The 6,931-nt window shown below is 35.3% G+C and overlaps 1 pseudogene; it reads right to left on the bottom strand.

Annotated features, from left to right (window-relative positions):
- Positions 1-428: 428 nt before the first annotated feature.
- Positions 429-1,260, bottom strand: LOC101098977 (annotated as a pseudogene).
- Positions 1,261-6,931: the final 5,671 nt, after the last annotated feature.

Raw genomic sequence — 6,931 nt, forward strand, 5'->3', positions numbered from 1 at the left:
TCTAATCCATTGGGAATAGGTTTTGTTAAATGCTTTCAAGTGGGGGTATATTTTTATAGCAATTGGAACATATTTAGGGAATATTCTTATTTTTCGAATATACTGGTGATCTATATTTATTGTTACTTTTTTTTAAGGAAGGGATAAGTTCTGAGTATTTGTTGTCCTGGTTTTACATATAATTGTATATTTACATAATCAATTTTTAATAACAGCTTTGTTTCACAACTAGCTTGGAACAGAACTCTAACAATTTTTTAATAGTTAGTTATGGCAAGCCAGTACAAGTCAGCCACAGCACATCACTGCCCCTAAGCCACTAGGAAGCCTTAAGCCACTTTATGACGCTGGCCAAAGAGAGGCAGCCATAGAGCTGCCACTGGTTTGTTACAGCATTTTGTTTTGAAACATTTGGGAGGAAGCAGGGAAGGAATGTTTAGGCAGACTGCTACCAAACTTCACCTAAATTCAGCTATGCCCTGGTCTTCTCCCCGGGGGGGAAGACTGTCCTGAACAGAGATGACAAGCAGAGGCAGGATACAAAATACACAGTTGGAATCTGAAAAGGTATCAGGGTGAAGTAGGTAACATAAGGCTACCAGAGCAACCAAATAAAACATCCATCAGGGCAGAAAGAGGCGGATTCCCCAACAAGGGCCCCGCTGCCCTTTCCAGGAATATGAGGGGGGAAGCTTCTGCTAGAGGTTTCCTACTGTGCCTTTGGTGCCATCACCACATCCCAGATGTTGTCCTCGGCAGAAACAAACACCGCTCCAGGTAGGATTTCTTTCTGTTCCAATTCTTTAATTGTTCTTCTATTTTTGTTTCTCTAACAGTTGATTGTGAATTGCCTCCTTGGTCTGAAGCATAAACATTTCTCCTACACCTTCATATACATTACTGTTATTCAGCAGGCATAATCTCCTTATCTGTAAGATGTGCATGCGTTTTCATTCTGTTTAGCTGTTCAAGCCATACGTCTGCAAGCTTCACCTTCTGTTGAGTGTCAATAACTTTGCTTTGAAGCTCTGCGAAGGTGGTCTGCAACTCCAGATCTGCCATCTTGGTTTACCTTGAGCACCTGCACAGTGGGAGAAAGCCAGAAAGGGGTATCTTTACTATTTACTACGCATTTTTACATGAGGATCTATTTTCAGTATATACATTTTCCCCCATCTATCTCATTGAGACATTTGTGTTCCATTTCCCAATCACACACTGGACATTACTAGTTTCATTGTCTGTCTGCTTAAATACCTTCCTACCCATAATAAGATTCATGGACCAGTAGCATCAGCATCTCCTGGGAGCTTATTAGAACATTGACTTTTAGAGCCCAGTCTGACCAAGCGAATTAAAATCTACATTTTATAAAAGATCCCCCTATAATTTGAATGAGCGTTAAAATTTTGAGAAGTGCTACTTACTAGATTATAGCTCATTGAGAAAAGATTATATATCTTGCTCATCATTATCTTCCTTTTCTTCGGGCAATGACTGGCATATAGAATTTGCTCAATAAATATTGAGCGAATACATGAATTAGGCATTTTATTTTATTTTATTGTTTAATTTTTTTAATGTTTATTTGCTTTTGAGAGAGAGACAGAATGTGAGCGGGGAAAGGGAAGAGAGAGAGGGAGACACAGAATCCGAAGCAGGCTCCATATGATATATATCATATATATATGATAATTATATATGTATATATATGATAATCATATAATATGATAATTATTATATATATAATATAATATATATCATATATATATGATATATATATAATAAGGTATAGGTGCATTATTAGAAACATAAAATTTTAATGATGTGGAGACAATTTTGAGGAGCCTTATGAGTATTTATGAGTGCTTATAGTAAAAGAAAAAAGAAGTGTTAATTGTGACTTGCTTTTATTTTTAGAAAACTTTGTACAACATAATCCATGGCATGTATTTTTACCACAGCACCAAATTTACCCTAACTGCACATACAAGTTGAATTTAAGACTTTCATTTCACACAAGACATGAAATCTATGGAAATGTAACTTCAGGAATCTACACCTGAACCTTCCATCTGTCTGATGGGGCTTTCTTTCTCTATATTCTTGTCGTCATTGTCCTTATTTCTTTTGTGCCACTTCTAGCTTAGTGTCTGTCTGTTACTATAATGTTATCTCCTCAAGGGCAAGAACGTTTTTCCAACAGTTTTGAAACTTCAGGCTGAACATATACATTTATTGATGTATTTCATTCTTACCAGAAAAGGAAAACTGTTCATTTTATAAAGATCTTAAGGGCACTTACAAATACCTTATTTTCCAAGTTAGGTCATTATTACGCTATTATCAGACACAGCTTGTTACTCAATATCTCACCGTAAATAAGGCATCAACTGTCACCACATTTATTTTATTGTTATGATTAGTGAAATAGTCATAAAAACTAAAAAAAAACACACAGAAAAATATGTTTACAGAACTTAAAACAATTACAAAGACATTACATATACTTCGTTACTGGATGCCCAAAACAACTTTTTCAGGTAAAATGTCATTATTTTGGTTATTCCAACCATATGCAAAAATGAAGAATGGGGTGGCTAAGCAACTAACTAATAAGTTGTGGAGTTGAGACTGAATTTTGAATTTCTGACTGTAAATTTCAGATCATTTCATTGTCTAATGTGACATACGATGTGGTGCCTAAATCAGAAGGTTAAGTGATTTCTTCACAGAAGGAGTTCTGGAAACAAAATAAAGGAAAAGAAGCAATGCCTGGTTTTTCTGGAAATTTTATTATGTGTTACAAAACAATTACAATAAATATTTTTCAAGATAAAACATCAACTTATTAATAAATTATCTTCTGTTGAATCATTAGTTTTCTTATGTGAGCTCAAGTATTCTTATAAGGTAAGAACACCGTGCAAAATATTTAATTTTAGTTTTACTTAAAGAATTGATAGAAATATTAACTGCCCTCATATTTAGACATTTTCTTATTGCAAAATTCCAGACAAGATCTTTGTTAGATTGGTAGATATAGAGCCGACGTGGCAGCTGGTCTGGGGCAGGTCATATATTTCACTGATTGAAAGATGTCATCATTTATTTTTTTCTTTGTAAACAATTTTTTAACATTTATTTATTTTTGAGAGAGAGAATGCAAGTGAGGGAGGGACAGAGAGAGAGCGACAGGGAGAGAGAGAGAGAAAGGGAGGGGCAGAAAGGGAGGGAGAGAGAGAATTCCAAGCAGGATCCATGATGTGAGGGCAGAACTTGACACGGGGTGAAAGCCACAAACTATAAGCTCATGACCTGAGGATCAATCAAGGGTCGGATGCTTAACCGACTGAGGCACCCTGGCACCCCTGAGTTCATTTTTATTAAAGAAGAAAATCTTTTCATATGCTCAGCTCTCACTCTGAAGACATTCACATTTCTTATTTTTCAGGAGCAAATAATTTTGTTTACTTGACAATAATTTATGATCCAAAAAATGCAGTTCAGGAAATTACTAAAATATGTTAAAGAAGATATAATTATTCCTGGATCTCATATCTAATGTCTCACAACAGACTTGTTTTAGCAAATAATTTATGAAGTGCTAATATAAAGAAAATTTCCCAAAATATGTCTAATTTCATCCATGAAGTGAAGAAGCTATAAATTATGAAGTGCTTGCTGAGAATTAATGGTTAGTGGAAGAATGCCAACATATTTTTTCTTTCCATGAGTGTAGGTATACTGATAATTTAAAGAGCATTTATGTGTATATGTACATAAATGTACATATTTGCATATGTATGTAAGAGTATTTATGTGTACACACACACACACACACACACACACAGAATGGAATATTGTTCAGCCATCAAAAAAATGAAATCTTGTCATTTGCAATGACATGGATGAAACTAGAGGGTTTAAGACTAAGGGAAATAAGTCAGTCATAGAAAGACAAATTCCATATGATTTCACTTATATGTGGAATTTAGGAAACAAAATAAATGAGCAAAGGAAAAAGAGAAAAGGAGAGAGACAAGCTAAGAAATAGACTCAACTGTAGAGAACAGAGGGGAGGGGAGGAGGGGGGAGGGGATGAATGAAACTGTGATGAGGCTTAAGGAGTGCACTTGTGATGAGCAACGGGTGATATATGGAAGTGTTGAATCACTATACTGCACACATGAAATTAATATAACACTGATAACTACACTGGAAATAAAATCAGAAAGAAGCAGTTTTTATACAACCATCTTGAGCATAATCTTAGAATTATGACTTTAATTTACTTTCCTCTGCCTATTCGTTTCCTATTGCTTCTGTAACAAATTTCCCCAAACTTGGTGGCTTAAACAACAGAAATTCACTCTGTCACATTTCTGGAAGCTAGAAGTCCCTTTGGGGGTCCTAGAGAAGAATTTGCTCCTTACCTTTTCCAGGTTCTGGTGGTAAGTGGCATTTCTTGGCTTGTGGTGTAACATTATAATCCTTTCCTCCATGGTCACATTGCTTTCCCTTCTTCTGAGTTGTATGATAAAGGGAGAACAAGGTGATGGAATTGAGATTAGATGTAAGGAAATGTGTGTAGGTTTGATGAGGACAAAGCCCTTGTTTATTTTGCTCACTGACACAACTCAGGCATCTAGAAGAGTGTCAAGCATGTATAAGCATGAGATAAATATTTGTTGAATAAATGAATGAAATCTAATGCCTTGAAATATAAGTTGGGCTTGGAGGCACATGAAAACAAGAGTGCGGGGGGGGGGGGGAGAGAGAGAAAGAGAGAGAGAGTGAATAATGGTAAGATTAATGGATTATAATTAGCAGAGACTAAGGAGATACTTAAATATTTAGATGTGGGTGAGCTACTTAACAGTTCTGAGGGGTTTTTTTAACCTCAAAAATAAAATTGCGATATAGAGTTACATGTAGTCGCTGCAATAACTTAAGAAAAATGCTTAGCACCATGCCTAGCACATAGTGAGAACTCTCCAAATATTCTCTGTCATTGTTGTATACGGGGGGGGGGGGGTATGTATTATTTTCATTGTAAGTCCTAGGCTTAACAAAATCTTGTTGGTATCACATATGTCTGGATATTCCTATATACTATTGCCAAAATAGTACTTTTATGATTCAAATAAAAGATAACTTATTAAATTGAGAAGAAAAAAATTTAGCTAAATACAGGGACTTAAGTTTAAGGGGTTCCACAAAAATCAGTGTTCTTTCATCATTTAAATTCCAAATTGGCATAAAACCACCTTCTAAAATCTTAGCATCCTAGAGTATGTAAAATCTTTCTAGAAGTTTCTTTATTAGGTTATATATTTTACCAACTTGGGTCTACAAGCACTGTGAATTACAGCCAACCATAGTGGTTGAGGGCATCAGCTTTAGCAGAGTGGATTAGATTCCATGTAACTAATACAGATCTCCCCGAGAGATATGCAGACTGATTATGGTTGTACAGATACATAAGGAGGCTGTGTGCTTCAGTTTCTCCTGTTCCCTTGCCATTTCTCCATCATTCACTTTTAATTAAAAGATTAGTGGAGAGTTTTGAAAAAAAAAAAAAAAAAACAAGACAGGAAGTTCCTGTTTCCTTCTATGGTTTCAGGTACTGTGGTTTTTAAAAGCAAGAACTTCTTGCCAGAAAGACTTGGATAAAATACAGATCTCATCTTTTCATATAAGTGGGGTTTTTTTTTGATGTGTATATTGAAGTACTAAATCAATAAGTGCTATAATGAAATTTGCTCTGTATTTACTGTTTTTAGGTAGGTATCATTTTTCCCATGTATTTGATCTCTTTTTTTTTTTTTGGTGTGTTTATATTTAATGTCAGGTTCTTGATTGCAACTAAGTTAGGTTTGTATGTTGAATCTCTAAGTTAAAGTTGGTCAGACTTGCTCACCCTATGTCCTAGTTATAGCCAATAGTCTTCAATATTCTCTTGATCTTCTTTATTCAGTTTAGCTAATTACTGAACTCAGTTAAATAGATAAGCAAAAAATACTCAGGTTCTAAGCCCGGGAAGATATGAAAATTTTGTAGTGATTTGAAAAGAGCACTGGATTATGACATGGGAATTGGGTCTTTACTGTGATTTTGCAGCTAACACATTGGGGTTTTATTTCCTTATGCTTTATATGAGAAGTCAATCTTGAAGGTTTCCAATGGTCCCTCCAATGTGAATATTCTACAGGGGTTGCATGAATATGGATTAATTATTTGAGTTGATCTAAGAATTTTTGCAGGTGTAGCAAAGTCCCCAAAGAGAGTGGGAAAGAAAGGCTAAGACCAAGTTTGACTATGTGTGTGTGTGTGTGTGTGTGTGTGTGTGTGTGTGTGTGTTTCTATTTGAGAACAGGACAAAGGGAAAGTCTAGAGCCAACCCAGGTGCATTGATTACTTTCTAGGCAACAGGTAAATCCTAGATTTCAGACTCGTTGTCAGGAAGCAGCTGAGGAAAGGCAAGAAGGATTTTCTTCAGTCAGGAATAAGGCTGAGGCAATTTTATTGGTGGCCTCTATTCTTGCCTCACTCTTCAATTCCCTCCACAGAGCCTTGAAGACAAAGGCAAAGAGGAGGCATGTCTCAGCCATGCCTCACGAGACATTTACCTCAAATCACACAAAAAGGAAATAATTTAGTGGTAACTAATTAAATCTCCAGTTCTTTTTCACTTTGTGTGATAAACAAGCATGAGTTTTAAGAAGTCTTAGATTGAAGAAGCCACTTCAAAAATCCCTTTTAAGAAAAAATATCTACATTATTTTTACATACATTCAGATAAAAATATTATGCGTTACATTTGATAATTATTATCTTAAAGAACACAGATTAATAGTGATTCCGTAGGACATATTTGAATACCAAGTATATTTTAAGGTCACTGATTTTATTTTAATGCTAATGTGTG

Source organism: Felis catus, chromosome C2, assembly GCF_018350175.1.
Source record: "Felis catus isolate Fca126 chromosome C2, F.catus_Fca126_mat1.0, whole genome shotgun sequence".
In the NCBI taxonomy this organism is placed as follows: Eukaryota; Metazoa; Chordata; class Mammalia; order Carnivora; family Felidae; genus Felis; species Felis catus.